At 45.9% G+C, this 21652-nt stretch overlaps 1 long non-coding RNA gene and 1 pseudogene across 3 annotated transcripts in view; both read left to right on the top strand.

The window, feature by feature from the left end:
• Positions 1–4736, top strand: part of LOC115289008 — a 31922-nt gene extending 27186 nt beyond the window's left edge. For all 3 annotated transcript variants that reach the window (XR_003907333.1, XR_003907332.1, XR_003907331.1), the window contains one exon: positions 4342–4736. This is a non-coding gene — a long non-coding RNA (uncharacterized LOC115289008). The remainder of the gene's footprint in view (positions 1–4341) is intronic.
• Positions 4737–11956: 7220 nt separating this feature from the next.
• On the top strand, positions 11957–15212 carry LOC115290655 (annotated as a pseudogene).
• The last annotated feature ends 6440 nt before the right edge of the window (positions 15213–21652 follow it).

Raw genomic sequence — 21652 nt, 5'->3', positions numbered from 1 at the left:
GCTCGCCTCTCTTATCCCCTCATGCACCCCCTCCTGGAATTCATGCTATGCCCTGTGAATTCCTTACTAAAGTTCTTCTCAGAATAAAATTTAACAAGCAAACTCTTGCTGAAGGGCAGCGATTGCCATCATTTAAAATAAAGACATTTTCAAGACCTGAGAGATCTCTGAGCGGAGAACAAAGCCTCAAAGCGAGCAACTCTTTCTCATTCTGATTTAAAGGTCAGTGAGCAGACAGGAGAAGGATGTTTGCAGAGAGGGGCATTTGGTGTCCCTGAAAGGATGGGGTCCTATTCAAGCTGTGAAGAGCTGGTCTTATCTCTCTAATCATAGAGTGCCTGCTGACATTACTGTAATTGAATTTGTTAATGAAATAGTCCATTCCGTTAGGATTTCATTTTTCTTTTTCCTGCTAGATTTGATTATAAAGCAGTGTCTTTAAATCTCCATCATAATTGTAAATTTAAACTTAGGGGATAAATTGCATCGCTTTGTCATTATTCATTTAGATTTAGGTATATAAATGTAGATTAAATATTAGCCTTATTTCTCTAATTTATTTATTTTTTTTGGCCTTATTTTTTACCATTACTATTTCCTTGTTCTTCATCTTCCCCTATCCTGAGATTTTTGCCTTGATTCATTTGTTGCTTGGAAAGAGGCTCTTCTTTGGAATAAATTCCTCAAATGAATGAAGTATGTGGGTGATACATTTTCTTTGCTAGATCATATTCAAAAATAACTCTCACCCTGGTGGGTGAGACTTGTCAGGTGGGCTTATAGAATTCTTAGGTCAAGCTCATTTTCTTTCAGTTGTCATTAGATATTATTCACAGTCTTCTAGCTTCCAATGTTGCAAATGAAAGTCCCATGAGAATGCTTGGGTGGGTCAGTCAGTTGAGCTTTGAGCATCGGACTTCAGCTCAGGTCATGATCTCTGCCCAGCATCAGGCTTGTTGCTGTCAGCGAGGGGCCTGCTTCGGATCCTCTGTCCCCCTCTCTCTGCCCCTCCCCTGCTCACATTCTCTCTCTCTCTCTTTCTCTCTCTCTCTCTCTCTCTCTCAAAAATAAACATTTAAAGGAAACAAAGAAAGAAAAGAAGGAAGGAAGGAAAGAAGAAAGGAAAAAAGAGAAGAAAAGAAAATCCCAATAAACAATCTGTGGGTCCTTTATAAGTTATTTGTTCTTTTTATCTGGAAGTTCATACAAATCCTCTTTATCCTGGGAACTGAGAAATTTTACAGGATGATACTAGATGTTGTCTTTTTTCTTAATCTCAGTCTAGAACTCAATGAGCCCTTTTGAACTTCAAGTCTTAAAGTCAGAGTCATTTTCTCCTATCATTTATTTAATTCCTCTATCACCTCCAGAAATTCCTTTTCTCCTTGATGAGTTCCTATTTCTCTCATTAGGTGTCCTGATTCTATCCTCCAAGTCTTATTTATTTATTTATTTATTTATGTATTTATGAGAGAGCATGCGGGAGGGGGGGGGTAGAGGGAGAGAGAGAATCTTAAGCAGGCTCCATGTTCAGCACGACTTGGGGCTGGATCCCATGACCCTGGGATGATGACCTGAGCCAAAATCAAGAGTCAGGTGTTCAACTGAAGGAGCCACCCGGCCACCCCGTCCAAGTCTTATCATGGCGAAATAGCATGGCCATTAAAGAGCAGAGAACGTGGTTAACAGCAGTATTCAACAGCACAAGCCCAGAAACCAGACAACCTGGGAGTGAACACCAGCTCTGCCACGGCTCTGTGCTCTTAGGATGGATCCTTAACCCTCCTGGGCCCGATTCTTCAGCTGTCATGTGGGCTAAAGAAGAAGTGTCCTTATTGCCTAGGTTTTAGTAAAAGGTAAGTGTGTTAAATATGTGCACGCTTTGATAATACAGCTATTGTTCTCCCTCATCTCTCTGTAGTCCTGTGCTGTGGTCTGACATTTCCTTCTACTTGATATTCCAGAACATTCTTTCATTTTTCCATTTTGCCCTTATGCTCTTTGAATGAATCTACTAAGTTTTTAATTAGAACATCATGTTTTTAGTTTCAGAAAGTTTTTTTTAATATTTTAAATGTTTATTTATTTTTGAAAGAGGAGAGAGAGGGCAAGGATGAGTGGGAGAAGGGCAGAGAGAGGGAGACACAGCATCCAAAGCAGGCTCCAGGCTCTAAGCTGTCAGCATAGAGCCTGACGCGGGCGTCAAACCCACAAGCTGTGAGCTCCTGACCCTGTGACCCCAGCCGAAGTTGGATGCTGAACCGATTGAGCCACCCCGTCGCCCCAGTTCCAGAAAGTTTTAATGCTGTATCTAAGTCTTCTTAAATGCTTATGAAGTAGATTGTATCACTGGTCTCAATTAATCACTGCTCCTCTCAGCAAGATGCTAATACTTATCTACTCCATTGAGATCACACCTGGAAGGTGACTTGCTTTGGCCGGTGAAACGTGAGTAGGAGCCACAGAAGCCACTCCCAAAAAGAAGTTTTAAGAGTCTTCATGTGGTTCTGTCATGTCTTTCCCCCCCTTGCATGAGCTGGAATCTTCCAGGTAGGGGGCTACTCCTTTAGCTTGAGTCCAAAATGGCGAAGGCTGGGGCAGCTTTCTACATCCTAAGTAGAAACGTCACTCTTTCTGTTAGAATTTATTTGAGGCCTTCAGGAGAGGTAAGAATGCTGTGTTCATGTACAGGCCCCCCGGCAGAGGGCAAGTTCGTGCTGTGTGACTCCTTTTTCCTACTATTTATTTGACTGTATTTTCCCAAATTATTTTTACAATGATCAATCACTACTTGAGAGAAACAACTAGAACCCCTTGAGGTATTTCCTTTAAATGGCTGTTTTAAATGACACCGAAACAATTCCCGAGACTTTTCTAGACTCACCAGAGGAAACAGCATGTTCAGGGCACTAAGGGATGCTGTCTGAGGGTTTGTGCAACAAACGACAGGAGTGCTGCTGGTCTACACCACGGCTCCTTCTGCCCTGCCGTTGGCTCAGGTGGCAGGAAGGCCATTCTCTGGATACTTCCTTGCAGAGCCACCACTTCCCCCGCAGCTGCAGAAGGCCAGGATGGAGCCCTGTCCCTCTGTTTCCATTCTGCCTTTTCGTGGGAAAGGGCCAGGTGCCAGCTGAGAAGGCAGGTGGCTGTTCCCTGCGGACATGACACACTTTCCCAGCTTTCTCTCGGGGAACTGCAATGATCTTAGGGAAAAATAAACAACACGGTGTAAGAGCCCTGGACAGGGAGTTAGGAGTCTTACTTCCAGCTCTGCCACTAAGTCTGTGACCAGAGACAAGTCACTGAGCCACCCTGAACCTCAGTAAAATAAAGGTGACAGCTGTAAATGAAAGGGAACAATCACAACCATCTCACAGGGGGTGTGTGTGTGTGTGTGTGTGTGTGTGTGTGTGTAAGGAGGTCCCAATGTGATGATGTTACACAGAGCATTTTGCAAACTGTAAGGAACCATCACTATCCATCTTGTTAAGCATACTAGGTCTGGGGGTGGAATGGGGTGGGGAAAAATAAGGCCCCATAGTCAATTACAAATCTCATATTTTGGGAAAAAAGTTGGAGATAATAACAGTATCTCTCCGTTCACTTGTCTCTGAACCACTACATCCCCCACCCCTTCCATGACATCTCAGTGTGTGGGTGGTGGCAGGTTCAGGCCCTGTAATCACAATACCCAGGGGCCTCCTTCCTGCTCTGCCCTGGTTCAGCAGGCCTGTGTGTTGTGGGAAACCCTTTCTTATGTAAGATCAAGTGCAAATGATTAAATAACTGGCAAGTGTTTCTCTGCTGGCCAATCACAAATCCTTTAATTAAAAAAGGGGGAAGCCCTTAATGACAATAGCTGTGACATCTTCTCTGCCATTGTGTTCAGTATAGATGCACCTAATTGAAATGTTTCCATCAAACAGAAAGTATGCTCCAGTCCTCAGGCCATAGAAACACACCAGCACTGCAGAACCTGATGCAGTCCTTGAACTCGAGAGCAGTGAAATTGTGACCTGAGCCAAAATCAAGAGCCAGACACTTAATCGACTATGCCACCCAGGTGCCCCGGTTTTTTAAATGTTTAGTTTGAGAAAGAGAGATTGCAAGCAAGTGATGCCCAGAGAAAGAGGGAGACACAGAACCCAAAGCAGGCTCCAGGCTCTGAGCTGTCAGCACAGAGCCAGATGCAGGGCTTGAACTCCTCAACCGTGAGATCATGACCTGAGCTGAAGTCAGATGCTCAACTGACTGAGATACCCAGGAGCCTCTGGCTGGTGCTTTTTTTATACTTTTCTTAAAGAAATTTTCCTTTCTTTAAAGAAAATATTTTCTTTTTAGGTAATCTCTACACCTGATGTGAGTCTCAAACTCAACCCTGAGATGAAGAGTCACACACTCCACCAACTGAGCCAGCCAGCGATCCCCTGAATCTTCCTTTCTGGAGTGCAAGAAAGACAACCATCTATCTTTTCCACCAAGATAAACATACAAAGACGTGCTTCAACACTGTCCTTAATCCCTTCAGAGTTGATTTCATGTGAGTGGTGTTAAATGGGCGTCCTGTTCCATTTTTAATCCATATGTCTGTTTTTCTAGTTCCAGCTACTGAATAGTTCCTCTTCCCTCCCCTCCACTAGTATGGCATAACTATTAATATTGTATTTCACACCGAATCTTCATAGGAAGAAAACATTTTTCACTCATAGTCCTAATAAAATATTATGTTGACATAGTACCTTTAAAACATTATGTCAAGGGTCACCTGGGTGGTGGAGTTGGTTGAGTGTCTGTCTGACTTCAGCTCAGGTCATGGTCTCACTGTTCATGAGTTAGAGCCCCACATTGAGCTCACTGCTCTCAGTGCAGAGCCCACTTCAGATCCTCTGTCACCCTCTCTCTCTTCCCCTCCCCTGCTCATGCCTTCTCTATCAAAAATAAATAAAAATTAAAAAATACATAAAACACTACATCAATATACTACTTTTTCAAAAAGGTGTTGAAAAGTTATCACTTCTGGAAAATGTATTTCCTCACTGGCTATGCTTCTGGTCCTTTTCCCCGTCAACTTTCCTCACAGCATCAGGCAAGCACCTGACTGGCCCATAAGACGCTAGAGCTAGTGGGAGTTTCTGCAACTGGGCAACAAACAGAGGACTCATAGGTTCATCTGCACCAAGATCAGAGACAACTTCAAACAATGGGGGGAATGAGCTCTGGGGACGCAGTCTGGGAATGGGCTAGCTTGGAATCGATCTGAGCAATAGGGTGCTGTTGTGGCTGGGTTGAATTGTGTTCCTTAAAAAGATAGAACTTAGCCTCTAAATCTGTGAATGGTAGTAGGATCTTTGCAGATGTAATCAAGCTAAGATGAGGCCATATTGGAATCAAGTGGCCCTTAATCCAACAACTGGTGTTCTTATAAAGAAAGAGAAATTTGAACACAGCCACACAGAGAAGGTCATGTGAAGATGGAGTTGGCAACTGGCGTGATGCATCTACAAGCCAAAGATGGCCGACAGCCATGAGAAGCTGGGAAGAGGCGAAGAAGAATCCTCTCACAGAGCCTTCAGCGAGACCACGGCGCCACTACCCACTTGATTTCTGACTTCCAGCCTCCAGCAATAAAGAATAAATAAATAAATAAATTTCTTCTGCTTAAAATCACCCAGTTTGTGGTGTTTTGTTAGAGCAGCCGGAGGAAAGTAAGACAGGCACCTCCTCCTTTACCAAACAATAGCAATGGTTGGTGCGGGGAGGGGGGATATAAAAATGATAGACAAGTTCTCAGACTTTCTCATCTCTCTCAGGGTCCTGGCTCCACTCTCCTTGGTCTCTCCTGGACCCCTCCTCTGAGGAAAGGAGCGTCGCAGCCATTCTTGAGATACAAATCAGTGAAAGAGAGGAGGGAATGGAAAGAGCCAAGGGCCGGGGAGTCTGGGAGCAGGTGGAGAGCAGAGGCATCTGTGACAGGTGAGAGCAATGGTGGGAGAAGGCAGAAAGGGAAGTGTGAGAAGCACTGAGAGTCTCATACTGCCACTGCAAGAAGTCAAAAGCATTGCTGAGGACTGTGTGTTCACTTAGTGATGAGAAATGCAAGTGAAAGACAAGTTATTTTTAAATTACTTTTGGTTTCATGGGCTCTTGGCAGAGCTGCAGCTCCAGCACGAAACCGAGCCATGTGGACTGAGGCCCCATGCGCTTTACTGCCTCCTCATCAAATGCTTTCTGCCCACCAAGCCCTGCTAAGTGCTTGGCAGAAATACCTCCTCTCCTCCTCACAGCAACCCCACGGAGAGAGGCTGATTTACATGATAAAACTGAGGCTCGAGAGCCTTCGTTAAATGGCCAAGTTCAAAAAGCTTAGAGCTCAGAGCTAGAAGCAAGGGGTGGGGGGAGTGGTTCAGGGCAGCACTTGCAGCTGGCGACCAAGCCTGCACCTGGTCCGCACCCTTAGCACAGCCTTACCTCCTAGGATAATGGCAGCTTTGTTTCCCTCAAGGAGATGATATGAGCATGTGTTACTGACATGAAGCCTAGCTAGGCAGCGGGGCAGACGTGCTAGAATGGGCTCTGGAGCATACCTGCCAGAGTCATCCCCCTGGCTGCCCAGCTATGCCTCTTTCGAGCTGTTATCTTACTCCCTAGGCCTTTGTTACCTTATCTATAAAATGGGCATGATAATTGTTCCCACCTCAGAGTGGTTGTGAGGATTAAGTGAGCTAATGCAGTAAGTGATGCACTGGGAACCCCACTGGCACAGAATAAACACTCAGTGAAAGCTAGCTCTCATGATTATTAAAAATATCTGACATGACCTTCGTTACCCACAAAATATATAAATCATCGAGAAGAAGATCTCATGGGTAGATTTCAGTCAGTGCAAGAATCAATCTTTTTTTTTAATAGTTTATTGTCAAATTGGTTTCCATATAACCCCAGTGCTCTTCCCCACAAGTGCCCTCCTCCATTACCACCACCTCCCTTCTCCCTCCCCCTCTCCCTTCAACCCTCTGTTCATTTTCAATATTCAATAGTCTCTCGAGGTTTTGTGTCCCTCTCCCTCCCCAACTCTCTTTCCCCCTTCCTCTCCCCATGGTCCTCCATTAGGTTTCTCCTGTTCTCCTGTTAGACCTGAGTGCAAACATATGGTATCTGTCCTTCTCCACCTGACTTATTTCGCTTAGTATGACACCCTCAAGGTCCATCCACTTTGCTACAAATGGCCAGATTTCATTCCCTCTCATTGCCATGTAGTATTCCATTGTGTATATAAACCACATCTTCTTGATCCATTCATCAGGTGATGGGCATTTAGGCTCTTTCCATGATTTGGCTATTGTAGAAAGTGCTGCTATGAACATTGGGGTACATGTGCCCCTATGCGTCGAGAATCAATCTTGAGGCGGGATCAACTTGGTGGAGCAAGAAGACCCTGAGCTCAGTTTCTCCCACCGACACAGCAGAAGCACAGCTACATATAGAACAGCTATCTCTGCGAACCAACTGAAGACTAACAGAACAGATGTTACACAACAAAGGAGATAAAGAAAAAGCCACACTAAGTCAGGTAGGAGGGGTGGAGCTGTGGTCCCATCAGGAAGCACAGCCCTGGTGCTGGGACCCACAAGGAGGAGGGGTATCACAACAGCAGAGTCCCTCCCTGAGGGTTGATGTGTCAAAGCCCCAAATCAGGCACCCCAGCCCAGGAGACCTGCTCCGGGAAGATGGGTCCCCAGAAAGTCTGGCTTTGAAAACCAACAGGGCTTATGTCTGGGTGAGCCAGAGTGCAGTGGGCAACCAAGACTGTTCTCAAAGGGCACACCTGAGCTCACTAGCTGGTAGAGTCAGCACAAAGGCAGCAGTTTGAAAAGCTTTTGGGTTACACATGAAGGAAATTTATTTGCTAATTTCAGGGCATGTGCTGGAGAAACAGGGATCTCTTGGCACAATCTCTGGAGACAGAAGCAATAGTGGGCACCTTTTTTTTCATTCCCCTTCTACTTAGCTGGGCCAGCACTGGTGGGAGCCAGTTCCAACACTGTCCATCTAACTTGCTAGCACCACTCGCCCTGCTCTAGTGTTCCCCATGTGGACTTGCCCTGCCCAACTGGTGCTCCCAAGAGGCCCCCTGGTCAGGGAAGCTTGCCCTGCACACTAGAGCACTGGTAACGGTTGCAGCCCCCAGGTCTCCCAGCCAGCTGCACTGAAGGCCTGCACCCCGCCCACCAGCACACTGGGAGCAGTCATGGCCAATCCTTGCAGGGCTGGCTGGGAGACAGCCCCTTGCACTGGCAAGTCCATACCTGGTCCAACTATAACAGGAGGATGCATGCATGCACCCCTGGGGCACCCTGCTCCAGTGACAAGGGGGGTTTCACTACTGGGCCCCACAGGACCAGAGGACATAACCAATCTACCTAAAACACAGAAACAAACAAAGACAGTTAGGCAAAACAGGGAGGAGATTAATTTAGTCCAAACAAAAGAGCAAGACGAAACCTCAGAAAAAGAACTAAGTGAAATGAGGATAAGCAATGAAGATAAGCAAATGAAGATAGACTTCAAAGTAATGGACATAATGATACTACCAAACTTGAGAGAAAAATAGATAAGCACAGTGAGAACTTTAACAGAGACAGAACATATACAAAAGAACCAATCAGAGCTAAAGAATACAACAACTGAAATGAAAGATATACTGGAGGGAATGAACAGCAGATTAGATGATTCAGAAAAAATAAAAGATCAGCAATCTGGAAGACAGAGTAATGACAAAGATCAAATACATATCTCTTTTATTTATTTATTTTTTAAGTAGGCTCCATGTCCAATGTGAGGCTTGAAGTCAGGACCCTGAGATCTAGAGTTGCATGCTGTACTGAGCCAGCCACGTGCCCCTATACTTCTTATTATAAATCATAATATCACAGGACTACACATGCCTCACCTGTAAACCAGGGATAATAGCGCCTACAGACGCTACCAAGCTCTTGTGAGGATTACAGGAGATAGTCCTTGGGAAAACATCTGCCGGGCACCTGACATGCAACACAGTTCAATAAAAGCCAACTGAATCTGAGGTTCCCAACCCAGATTGTTGTTCCTTGGTTTCCCCATCTGTAAAATGAAGATAATATAACAGTACCACCTCCTAGTTTTAATGTGAGGAGTCAGAGTTTTGATAGCTGTCTGATCACTAGATAAAAGGTCTTTAAAACTAATCTCAGAGACCATTCCTGGCAGAACTACCTAAGTGTGTGAAGCCTTCCCTGCTCTTTATAAATACTGGGCTAGGAGAGATCAGAAACTCACACACAGCCTCCCTACAGGTCGGGCTTAGAGGCCCCAAGGTCCCCTGTCAGGGCCCTAGGATTTCTTGCCTTCTCGCAGTTTGGGGACTAGGCCTGCCTCCTTCTCATCAGGCAGCTGGTCCACCCACCTCTCAAGGAAACTTTCATGAAAGTTATCGAGGACTCTGGTTCAAAACCTCTTTTATGGCTGCCCCATAGATAAAACACAGAGGCCTTTTTTGTTGCATGGGTTTCACAGATAACGATCATAGGAAACATAGGATAGTAAAAACAGCAAACCTAGGGAAATTCCAAAGTCGTTGCAGGCTGGTCCCTGACTTTCTGGGAATAGGAAGTGTTACTCCTGAAGACTATAATGATGCCCAGGGCTTTTGTATTGAATATGGAGCTCAGACACAAAGGAGTGAGTCACCAGTGGTGAGATTTCAGCCAGTGCCAGTTGCCTGGAAGGAAAGGCAGAGGGGGACAGGTGGCTTCCGCTTCTCACGGAGGATCCCCCCAGTGAGTGAATTTTGCTCCTACAGAGATGCCCAAATCCCGTCAGCTCCCCACTGAAGACAGTCCAGGCAACTGGTGAGCTCAGGAGATGATAGAGATGGTAGGCTGGATGCAGAAGGCAGACCTGTCAGCCTGGTGCAGAGAAAACGAGGAGAAAACTAAGCCAAGAAGTACCTTCACCAAAAGTGGTTTACCTGAAATACTCCCGAAAATGAGTCATGAAAAGAAAGCAGAAAAACCAGTGAGATGCGGAGCCGAGTTCTCGTTTCCGTTTTGCAGAGTAGGGCAAAGTTGTGGCAAGGATGCCAGTGAAGGGAGCAGGGTCCGCAGAGGGCCTCCGCTTGAGCATCTGCACTCCTCCTCCACCACTCTAAGCCACTGGCACGGGTTCAGAGGGGAAACTGAAACTGTGCACAAGCAGGAAAGCCCCTACAGGAAGCCAGCCGTTGGTCCAGGTTACTAGGACAACTGGCAGATGCTCTTCCCCCTTGAGAGAGGATGGAAGCCAAGAAAGACCCTGCCCTGGTGACCCAAGTAAGAGCACTTCACGTATGACAGCATCAAATAGTAGCACTTCCTGTGCATGTCCATCTCACTTTATCTACCTCTTGAGGGAGACAGGTCCAGGGTGATTATACCCATTTGACAGATGAAGAAACTGAGGCATTGAGGCCTTAAGTAACTGGCCTAAATTCACAAGACTAAGAAGTCGCTCAGATCCAACCTGAGTCTTTAAACCCGAAGTTCAGTGTACATTCCCCTACATGGCCTGTCAAGTCACTGGCATGTGGTGTTTTCAAGTGCTTTCACAACTATGAGTGCGTGTGTTCTAGGGGAGAAACACCAGGCCTGGCTTAGTCTCCTCTGTCTCCACATCACAGCTGAGAATGGGCAGCACAAAGAGGTGGGACTAGCAACAGCCGCACTGTGTGATTAGCCAACACCCGGACCGACACTTGGATCCAGCACTTTCCCCAGGACACCAGCTGGCTGCTCTCCCCTCACCACCTCTGGAAAAAATGACTCAGGTGACAGTGGGCTACTCCTGTCATCCTCATACATGGAAGACGCCACGTCGTTTATGAAGCACTTCAAAGTGGGAACACTTGCCCTGGCTTTCCCCCAGGACTTTATTAAGTAAAGGTCATGATGTTTGTTAAAATTTGAGCGTATGGGTGCTGGCTCACAGGAAAGGTCAAGATAAGGCTGATTTTTGGAGGCCTCTCTGCAGGTAGGCAGGAATCCCACCCACACCCAACCCTTGTTAGATGATAGGACGCAGAAGCTCGCAGGCTGGCTTCTGTGAGCTCTGAGTCTGATCTCACCCACCTGAGGTCTGCGCTGCAGAACATTCCAACCCCTGAAGAAAGGCAGGAACAAAGACAGTCTCGGACCTGAAGATGATTTCCAATTTCCCTCTGGAGCGGCAGTTTTTGGCTCTAAAGAGAAGTTTCTGATCCTAACCCACAGAGGATCTCTCAACTGTTCCTCATTCTCTGGGGCTCTTGATTCTGGATTCAAGGCCCCAAGGCAGTCTAAAGCCCTTCCCCTGGTCAGTGCACTAAGATCTGGCTCAGGCATTTGGCTTCCTTCTCTGGCCAGAACAAAAAAGTCAGCAATAGCCACAGCAGCCTCTCCACAACAGTAATAGGAACTATTTCTCCTAAGCTTACCAGTTCCGGCCTACCCCTGTCCCAACAGGTGGTATATGTAGAGGTGGTAAGGTGGTAGGGAGCTGGGTTGAAACTTTAATTGCCCTTGAATCATCCATTGCTCCTGCCATTGTCAAGTGTTTAAAATGTTCTGAGAGACCCCAGATAGGTGGGAAAAGCAGCAATCTTTGCCCTTTTCTGTTAGGAGACCGCCCCTAACGGAAAGGGATGCTCTCACTGTCAGTCATTCTGTAGCAGGCAAAGAAGAGTGCTTTGGGTTGGGGGAGGGAAGTATTTCCTCCTGTCTCTGGGGAGCGTGCAGGCCTGGAGACCATTGTTGGTGGGGGCTGAGGTGGCCCCTGCCAGATGGAAGCCTGGGGACACCAGTCACTTCTCCTCTGAGGCAGATGGAAATTACTCTCCTCAGCCTGCTTTCTTTCCTCCCCAGGCAGTGGAGCCTGGCTTCAGATGGGCTGAGGCAGAGAGAGGGCCATGTTCTCTTCCCGAGGCCTGGCAACCACCAAGTCACTAGTGTCAGAGCTACAGAGGCAGAATCAGGGCGGTAAGATGAGTAGAAGAGACTTCAGCAGCTCACGCCAGGCTGTGCCCCAGAAATCCCAGGGACCAAAACTCTCTGTTCGGGTGTAGGAAGGAAGTCTAATTTCATTTTAGAGAATTTCAACACAGGTTACTGGAAACAATAACTCATATCACAGATTAAGAAATTGAGGGTTGCGGGGCGCCTGGGTGGCTCAGTCGGTTAAGCCTCCGACTTCGGCTCAGGTCAGATCTCACGTTCGTGGGTTCGAGCCCCGCGTCAGGCTCTGTGCTGATAGCTAGCTCAGAGCTTGGAGCCTGCTTCCGGTTCTGTGTCCTTCTCTCTCTGCCCCTTCCCCTCTCATGCTCTATCTCTCTCTGTATCAAAAATAAATAAAACATTAAAAAAATTAAAAAAAAAAAAAGAAAGAAATTGAGAGTTGGAAGACTTGAGAGAAAGAGAGAAACTGGCAGACAGGCAGACTGCGAGAAGGTCCGTGGCTTGAGGGGCATGTACCACCTGTCACAGTGGCAACAACCCAGGAGACCCTGGCATCTCAGGAATTCTTGAGAGCTGTACCTGTTGTGACTCTGGGGAAAGGTGGTAGGAGTGAGGTCAGAGCACACAACCTCCTTCAGGCCCATACTCCTCAAGTAATCAAAACATGAATGTTTAAAAAAAGATCAAAAGTTAACCAGAGGCAACCATATGTGGAAAATAGTACAACCACATAAGACTTAAAAAGTGTCAAGAGGAAAGAAACAGATGATCCTAGAATGGAAATGTTCGTTGTAACCCCCCCACACACACACCTGCAACAGAATGAGAGTAGAAGGTTAAAGAATAAGATGCCGAGAAGTGTCACCAGCACCTCATTTTGGTACAAGGAGGGCCAAGAGGCTGCAGAGGCCATCTGGGGAAAGTCATGGAGGAATCCTGGAGAGAAGGAGCCCCTCGGCCTGTTGGGGGCCCTGTGATAGAATGCGAGATCACGATCTGAGCCAAAGTCAGATGCTTAACCAACTGAGCCACCCGGGTGCCCCTCGTAAGTGACTTTAATTCAAAATAATCAAATGCCAAAGTGGCACACCTGGCCTGCCCCAGAGCCCCATCAAGGAAACCTACCTTGAGGAAGCCCTCCCTCCTAGAGCACACAGAGAAGTCCAGAGAAAGATCACTCGTATGCATAGAAGATGAGCCACCAAAAAGAATTACAAAGTCTATAAGAAAGACCAACAAAACTAAACGTGGTTTTTAGACCTCCACACTCAACAAGAAAATGTACATTTAAGGAACTGGAGACAATCTTGAAGCGCTTTTAAATAAAAATGTAAATAAAATTTCAGGGAATTACATGAAAGAATGTCACCATAAATAAGAACAGGTAATTATGAAATAAAAACAGGAAAATACTTTACAAAGGAGAAATATTAGAAATTAGGAATATAGTTATTAACTGGATAAAGCCTTATTCATGTTTTACAGGTGTATGAGTATTTTTTTTATACCCAAGCATTCACATGTACATACATAGAAAAAGATTTGGAAGAATATACATCAGGTTGTGAATAGTGGTAAACTCTGAGAACGGGCTACAGGTATGCATTTTCTTCTTTTTGCCTATCTGTGTCATTTTTTTTTTACAGTGAACATGTAATGTTTAATCAAAAGAAAGATAAACATAAGACACATTTTGATTTTAAAATGGTGGGGTGTTGGCATGACTTCTGGCTCAGCCTATGTCACCCAGTGGAAAATAATCATGAATTAAACCACAAGAAAATAAAATTTTATCACATGAGAATAGTTACATACATTTTGAGCAAAAAATATTTGGGAGAGTCTGTCTTTAAATAGTACTCAATGTCATACCCAAAATAATTTACTTCAAACACAGTATAATATTATAATTCATAATAAATATGTACAGTTGAACAACACGGGGGTTAGGGACAGCAACACCCACATAGTTGAAAACCCACATATATCTTTTGATTCCCCCAGTGTGGATCCCTGGTAATCTGGGAGATAGTTTGGATTTTTCACCAGAAACTTTACTAATAGTCTACCATTGACTCGAAGCCTTACCAATAACTCAGTTGATTAACACTTATGTATGTTAAATGTATTATACATAGTATTCTTATAATAAAGTAAGCTAAAGAAAAAAAAATGCCATTAGGAAGTCATAAGGAAAAGAAAATACATTTACAGCTCTGTTCCGGATTTATTGAAAAATATCCACATATAAATGGACCAATGCAGTTCAGATCTGTGTTATTCAAGGGTCAACTGTGGTAGTGTTGATTATGAGCCACACTGACTGGGGCTCAACCTGCTTCTCACATGGGAATCTTGTGAGGGAGGAAAAACGGCAGTTATTTATTTAATGATGGTTCATAAGTCTCCTGTGCAACATCAGATGAGGCCACTAGTAGTAAATCGAAATGATTTAGGGGTGTCTGGCTGGCTCTGTTGGCAGAGCTTGGGACTTTTGATCTCAGGCTTATGAGTGTGAGCCCCATGATGGGTGCAGAGATTACTTAAATAAATAAAACTTTAAAAAATAAGTAAGTAGGGGGCACCTGGGTGGCTCAGTTGGTTAAGCAGCCAACTTCAGCTCAGGTCGTGATCTCAGTCTGTGGGTTCTAGCCCTGCGTCGGGCTCTATGCTGAAGGCTTAGAGCCTGGAGCCTACTTCAGATTCTTTGTCTCCCTCTCTCCCTGCCCCTCCCCTGCTCATGCTCTGTCTCTCTCTTTCAAAATAAAATAAAGACATAAAAAAATTAAAAACAAATAAGTAAATAGGCGTGGTCTGTGCCATGACTGGAAGTTATAGTGGGGTGGCAGCTAAGAAGGCGGCTGGGGTGGTGGCGATGGTGGCCTGAGCAGCGACAGAGGCAGATTTTTTGAAACGACTGCCTGTCTACAACAAAAGCAGTTTTAGTCGATTTCATGCTGACTTAGTGTGCAAAGTTTTGAACCAACGTCCCTTAGTCTACCTGCTCATGTGAGGGTAACCACCTGATCAGATCATTGTGACAGAAAAGATAAACATCCTTTTGGGCCACCTACATCAGCAATGGGAATAAAAGAATGCCAAACAGTAGAAAGACCAGGAACAAGTGGACCTTGAGGGTGAGAGCTGTGCGACACCCCCTCTCGCCCCCATAAGGTCCCCAACAGCCCGCACTTGCATGAGGACACTTAAAAGGACACTTAAGACTCGCATTCCTCCACAGGTGACTCCTGTGTCTTGTCTGCTCCCAGCCTGACTGCCTTGTGTAAGCCTCCCCCCGCCCCAAACCCCCCTGGCTCTGCCCTTCACTGGCTACCACACTCTACCATCCACACCACTTCCAAACTCATAGGAGCCGATGTACTTATTTTCCTTGCATTTTTATTTATACTGTAAAATGGGATGTCAGACTCAGTAGTGTGATGTTGGCAGGTGCTTTTTAAAAAACAACATTGGGAGCGCCTGGGTGACTCAGTGGGTTAAATGTCAGACTTCTGGCTCAGGTCCTGATCTCAAGGTTCCTGAGTTTGAGCCCCACGTCAGGCTCTTCACTCACAGTGAGAAGACTGCTTGTGATTCTCTTGCTCCCTGCCCCATCCCCCTCTCTCTTCTCCCTCTCACTGTCTCTCTCTCTCTCTCAAAATAAATAAACAGAATAAAAAATATTGTTATTCAAAACTTCCCCCAGATCCCTCTCTACCCTCCCCCCGCCCAATTCTCCTCTGGAAAAACCAAAGCGTGTCTGCAAGGGCCTAGAACCAGGTAGAGAACCAGGTAGAGCCAGGGCCCTGCTGTGGCCCAGCAGCACGCGTGGGAGCACTTCCCTCCGCTCCTACTCTCCAGACCGGGCCTTAAAGTCTTGGCTGGAACCTACTCCATGCCCATGCTTGCTCCTAATGTATGCCAGGGGGAGAAGTCAGCATTTCCAGATCTTTCTCCTAAGCCATTTTATCATGGGCTAGTGTGTGCTCCTTGTTCACCCCAATAAAAGCATCTTCCCTACTTGGAAATTAATTAATTTAAATTTTTTGATGATTTAAAGAACATAACCTAAACAAATGTTTTCCAATCCCAATGTAATGTGCTTTCCCTGGACACGGCATCGTAAGGGAATGGGTCACAACCGCTGTGTGACAGAACAATCTTCTACTCCAGGCCCCACCCATCATTCCCTCCTTCGTTGGCAGGACTCTGCTGTCCCATCAATACCACCACAGCTGGTAAATCCCCTCTGTATTTCTCTTTGGTGCAATTCTCCTCTTGGTTTCAATGGGACCAGCAGAGGGCTTTGCTATGAGTGTCAACCTGGCTGTCATCCAGACCAATGTTATTGACTCCACACATCACTGGGAAATTGGCCATTAGCAGCATAGCTCCCAGGCTTTTGTAGCTGCCATCACTGCCCAGTGAGGACATCACCACGTATTCCAACCATGGCCTCCATTACCCCGTTTTGTGCCTTTGTGCCAATTAGAACAAAGGGTGCCCTTCCTCAAGACAATGGACATCCTCTATCAGAAACCATCATGATATTCAGATTTTATTAGGATGCAGCATTTGGCTGCTATTTGCTGCAAAGATTTGTCTCTAGTGTCCGTTATGTGAATTAGCAGAGCACAGCCTACACCCTTGGGTGAATGTCTCTCTAAAGCAGTATTCACAGCTTGCTTATATGGTTCCAAAGGAGAATCTCTGCTCCTTCCATTTTCTTAAGGCTTCCTTGCCTCCTCCCCCCAGGTCTGGGTCAGAACATATCACCCCTCAACCACCATCAACCACCTAGAGGGAAAATTCAAAAGACTCTTCTCCACCAATTTCAAACCACAGCCTTCTAAATTGAAGTACACTTTGTGCCCACCAGGCATACAGTTAAGGAGTTAAAGTGACCTTTGTCCTAGCTCTTTCTTGTGCAAAGTGGATACCTGAAACCCCACTTGGGCATGCCAGCGCACCCCCCTTCCCTGTGTATAGCTGTGGTCCCAGGAGCCTTTGCCACATGACTGTGACTTGTCAGACATACCCCACCCTCAGCAGCCCAATCCTGACCTGCTCTGAAATGGTCCACTTCCAGTCATGAGCCCCCTGTTGTCTCCTATTCACAATGGATGCTATTTAACAGCCAGAGTCAACCCAATCCTACAATACAGTGTTTAAACTAAACCAAGAAGCCTTTCCCTCTACATCTGCACTAGGTTAGATAATTTTTTGGGAAAAGAGCATCTTAAAAAAGAAGATATCAGTGTTCAGTGAGCGTCTTTATGAACAGCACTCTAGGATAGATACAGAGGGAGATGCTGAGATGTATAGACAAGGCCTCTTCATGGAAGAAGCTTTCCAATTTAGTCTAGAAGAAGAGGCACCATCCTTTGCTGTTTGCTTGCCTCCGTCCCAGTTTACACACCCTGTCCCAGTGCAATTAGTATTTGAATCACTTTTCATTCTTAAAAATGTCATTGTTTGGAGGCTACGAGTTTATACAGTCACCCTAGAGATAAGATGTATTCATGAGGGGGCACCTGGGTGGCTCAGTCAGTTAAGCGGCCAACTCTTGATTTCAGCTCATGTCATGATCTCATCCTCATGAGATTAAGCCCTGAGTCAGCCTCCACGCTGAGTGTGGAGTCTGTTTAAGATGCTCTCGCTCCCTCTGCCCCGACCCCACTCCTGCTCTCAATCTGCCCCCACCTCTCTCGCTCTCACTCTCACTCTCGCTCGCTCTCGCTCTCTCGCTCTCTCTCAAAAAAAAAAAGTATTCACATGGAAAGAGAATTTAGAAATCCGGGGTGGAATGCTCTATCAAGTGCTGGGTAAAAGCGCGATCGCAATGCTTCTTAGGAAACTGAAGCTCTAGGTGTTTAAGGAGCTTCCCAGGTCCATGAGGCCCGTTGGGGATCGCTGGAACCAGTATCTAAGGCTCCTTCCTTACCAATCCCTCCACACACCCTTCCCAGCAGAGAAAATGAGGCTTCTGGAAAGTGGGGGAGACACATGGGAGTAAATACAGCACACCCCAAGAATGTCTGCTTTCACCGCTTATAAAGACAAATGAAAGGTTCTCAAGTATTTTTAAGGGGGCCCTAGAGAGAGTGATGGATTTTAAAGCTATGAAGACTACTTGGCATTGACACATACCAAAGGTTCTCTGGATGCTGAGTGCCAAGGTGCTTAGGGTATGTCTATCTGACTGCATTCAAGAGGCTCAAATAAGTTTTTTAGGAGTTTTGTCTGGGGACGCCTACCCCTCGGGCTGGCCCTGTCATTTCTACTCTGGCTCACTCCCCAGGTTTGCTCAGCTCCTCCTACGTGCCATATTCCCAGTTCTCACTGTGCAAAGGCAAAAGGGTAAACTTTTTATCCCCAACATCTGTTCTGTATGAAGAGTTAATGGGACATCTGGCTGGGGTGCCTATATTCAGTTCAGTTATTTATACTTTGTGTGGTTAACCCCACCGTGCAGATCTTGAGATGGCCCCCAAGCACCCTGTTGATGAAGGGGCTTTTCTGTGTGTTCTCATGTCTAATTCAAATGGCTGCTGGAAGCATTGCAAGGAAGAGCAGGCGGTGGGGGTAGCAAGGCAGAGCCAGGGTCAGAGACCCCAAGCCTTTCCCAGGAACAGGGACAGATCAGGAGTCCCTCCACGCTAGACAGATTGATAAAGCCCTGCAGGTCAATTAACACCCTAGAGTCGCTGACATCCTTTTGCAAACTGTCAAAGAATGATTTTCAAGAAGTCGAAAACATGGTACAACATGGATGAACATTGAGGATATTGTGCTGAGGGAAATAAGCCAGTCACAAAAGGACAAATACTGAATGTTTCCACTTATGTGATGTATCTAAATAGTCAAATTCATAGACACAAGGACCACCCAGGTGGTTGCCAGGGGCTGGGGGGAGGGGACAGAGGGGAGCTGTTTAATGGGTATTAAAGTTCCTGTTTTGCAAGATGAAAAAGTTCTGTTTTATAACAATGTTAATATTCTTTTTTCTTTTTTTAAGAGAGAGAGAGAGGCATGCACAAGCAGGGGAGAGGGCCAGAGGGAGAGGAAGAGAGAGAATCTTAAGCAGACTCCATGCCCAGTGTGAAGCTGGAATGGGGTTTGATTCCAGGAATCAAACGCTGAGTGTTTGATCATGACCTGAGACGTGGATCAAGAGTCAGACACTTAATTGACTGAACCACCCAGGTGCCCCAACAATGTAAAAACTCTTTAAACTACTGAACTAGGGGCACCTGGGTGGCTCAGTCAGTTGAGCGTCCAACTTTGGCTCAGGTCATGATCTCACAGTTTGTGAGTTCAAGCCTGGCATTGGGCTCTGTGTTGAGTGCTCAGAGCCTGGAGCCTCATTTCGGATTCTATGCCTCCTTCTCTTTCTACCCCTCCCCCACTTGTGCTCTGTCTCTGTCTCTCAAAAATCAATAAATGTAAAAAAAATTTTTCTTTTTAAAACTACTGAACTATATACACTTAAAAATGGTTAAGATGGTACATTTTATGATGTGTGGGTGTTTTACCATATACATACACACAAACATGATTCTGCAGGAAATTTTTTGACATGATGAAACTGTTCTGTAGTCTGATTGTGGTAGTGGTTGCACAACTTCTATATGTGTTAAAATTCATAGAACTGGAGGGGTGCAGGGTGGTTCAGTCAGTTAAGAATACACGACTCTTGATTTCAGCTCAGGTGATGATCTCACAGTCTATGGGGTTCAAGCCCCACGTCGGGCTCCACACTGACAGCGTGGAGCCTGCTTGGGATTCTCTCTCTTCCTCTCTCTTGTCCCTCCCCAACTCCTGTTCTCTCTCTCTCTTTCTCTCTCTCTCTCTCTCTCTCTCAGAAATAAACTTTTAAAAATTTCATAGAGCTGTACATGAAAAGAGTCCATTTTGTTATGTGTTAATTTTTTAATTAAAATTTAAAAACATAGTTTTCATACAAATGTAGCCTGAACATGTATCAAAAATGAATTTAATTAATTAAAGAGAGGGACGCCTGGGTGGCTCAGGTGGTTAAGCATTAGACTGTGGCTGAGGTAATGATCTTAGCCCCACATCAGGTTCTGTGCTGATAGCTCGGAGCCTGGAGCCTGCTTCAGATTCTGTGTCTCCCTCTCTCTCTGCCCCTCTCCTGCTTGCACTCTGTCTCTCTCAAAAATAAATAAACATTTAAAAAGTTTTTTTAATTAATTAAGGAGAGAATCAGCAGGATGGTAAAGCTGGTTCCAAAAAGTATAGAAGATACTTAAGTCTCTTATTAACTGAAAGAAAGAATACCAAAATAAGTTTATGAAATTATATCATATAAAATAAAACTTTAGCCTTTTGACCAATATTTTTATTTGCATCACTTTACAACAATCCTGGGTTACTATCAGTCTCTACACCTTCCTTATTTTTATTTGTTTGTTTGTTTGTTTATTTTTAATGTTTATTTATTTTTGAGAGAGAGAGAGAGACACAGAGCACAAGCAGGGGAGGGGCAGAGAGAGGGAGATACAGAATCTGAAGCAGGCTCCAGGTTAGGCTGTCAGCACAGAGCCCGATGCAGGGCTCAAACCCACAAACCATGAGATCATGACCTGAACCGAAGTCAGTGCTTAACAGACTGAGCCACCCAGGCGCCCCCTCTTCGCTTTCCTTGTAAAGTTGTAAAATACCCTAACTGATTGTAAATAGTCAAGCTAGACAAAGGTACACACCCCTAGGAAATCAGCTAATCCCCTCAGGCAGGCCTGCTGGACAATGACTGAGCCCAGCATGACTCAAGGGCTTGCAGGAATCTCTTTGTCCCAAATCTTGGACAATTTTTCCTAACAGTCCAACTGAAGGGAACGTGAGGCCCAGAGCAGCACCAGGGAGGAAACCGTGAGCTGTGTTTTCGGAGAAGTCACGGGCCCAGGGATGCTGTGTGGTCTGGAGGAAGCTAGCCGGTCCTCGTTCTAGTGGGCTATCGTCCTAGTGGGCTATCGGCAGCTTCCAGGAACATAGGCATTTAGAGAAATGACTGTAGGAATGAAAACCAGGAAGGGGTTTCTGGCTTCACAAGCCACCTAGATCATTCTCAGACCCGCCAGGCTCTTCCTTGCTCCAGGATCCTGGACTCCTGGCAGAGTGGCACCAGCGTGTAGGCTGGCATTTGCTCCTCCAGATTTCATGGCACCATTCTGACCTCTGTGGCTTCAGGTATATCCCTCTGCCTTTTCTTTTGCACTGGAAATGGAATACCTATGGGGGGTTACTAACCCTATCTGCTCAGAGGTGAACCTCAGAGAAAGTCCAGAGCAGATTTGGAAGAGGCTCTGGCCTCCTCTAGACATCTCTGGCTGAATGAGACCCAGGTGGGGGGGGAGGGTCCCCAGACTGGCCAGCCCTAGACTGACATCGAGTGCAGGTGGACCCCTGTGACTGGTCCCACTAAATCCAGGGGTCTAGAAACTACGGCCCCTGGACAGCTGTGGGTCTTCCTTGGTGGGGAAGAAAAGGAGCAAAGCTGCCATGCAGAAAATGTGTGTGGCAGAGGGGGGTGAAAGGGGGGTGAGCGGGCACCCACGAACAAAAGGCCCTGATAAATCCAGGGTGTAGGGACAGGGACAGCCTCAGCTAGGGTCCCTCCAAGGGCAGCC

The sequence above is a fragment of the Suricata suricatta genome, chromosome 4 (genome assembly GCF_006229205.1).
Source record: "Suricata suricatta isolate VVHF042 chromosome 4, meerkat_22Aug2017_6uvM2_HiC, whole genome shotgun sequence".
In the NCBI taxonomy this organism is placed as follows: domain Eukaryota; kingdom Metazoa; phylum Chordata; class Mammalia; order Carnivora; family Herpestidae; genus Suricata; species Suricata suricatta.
Note: the sequence above shows the minus strand (reverse complement) of the source record. Positions and strands in the feature narration are given on the sequence as shown.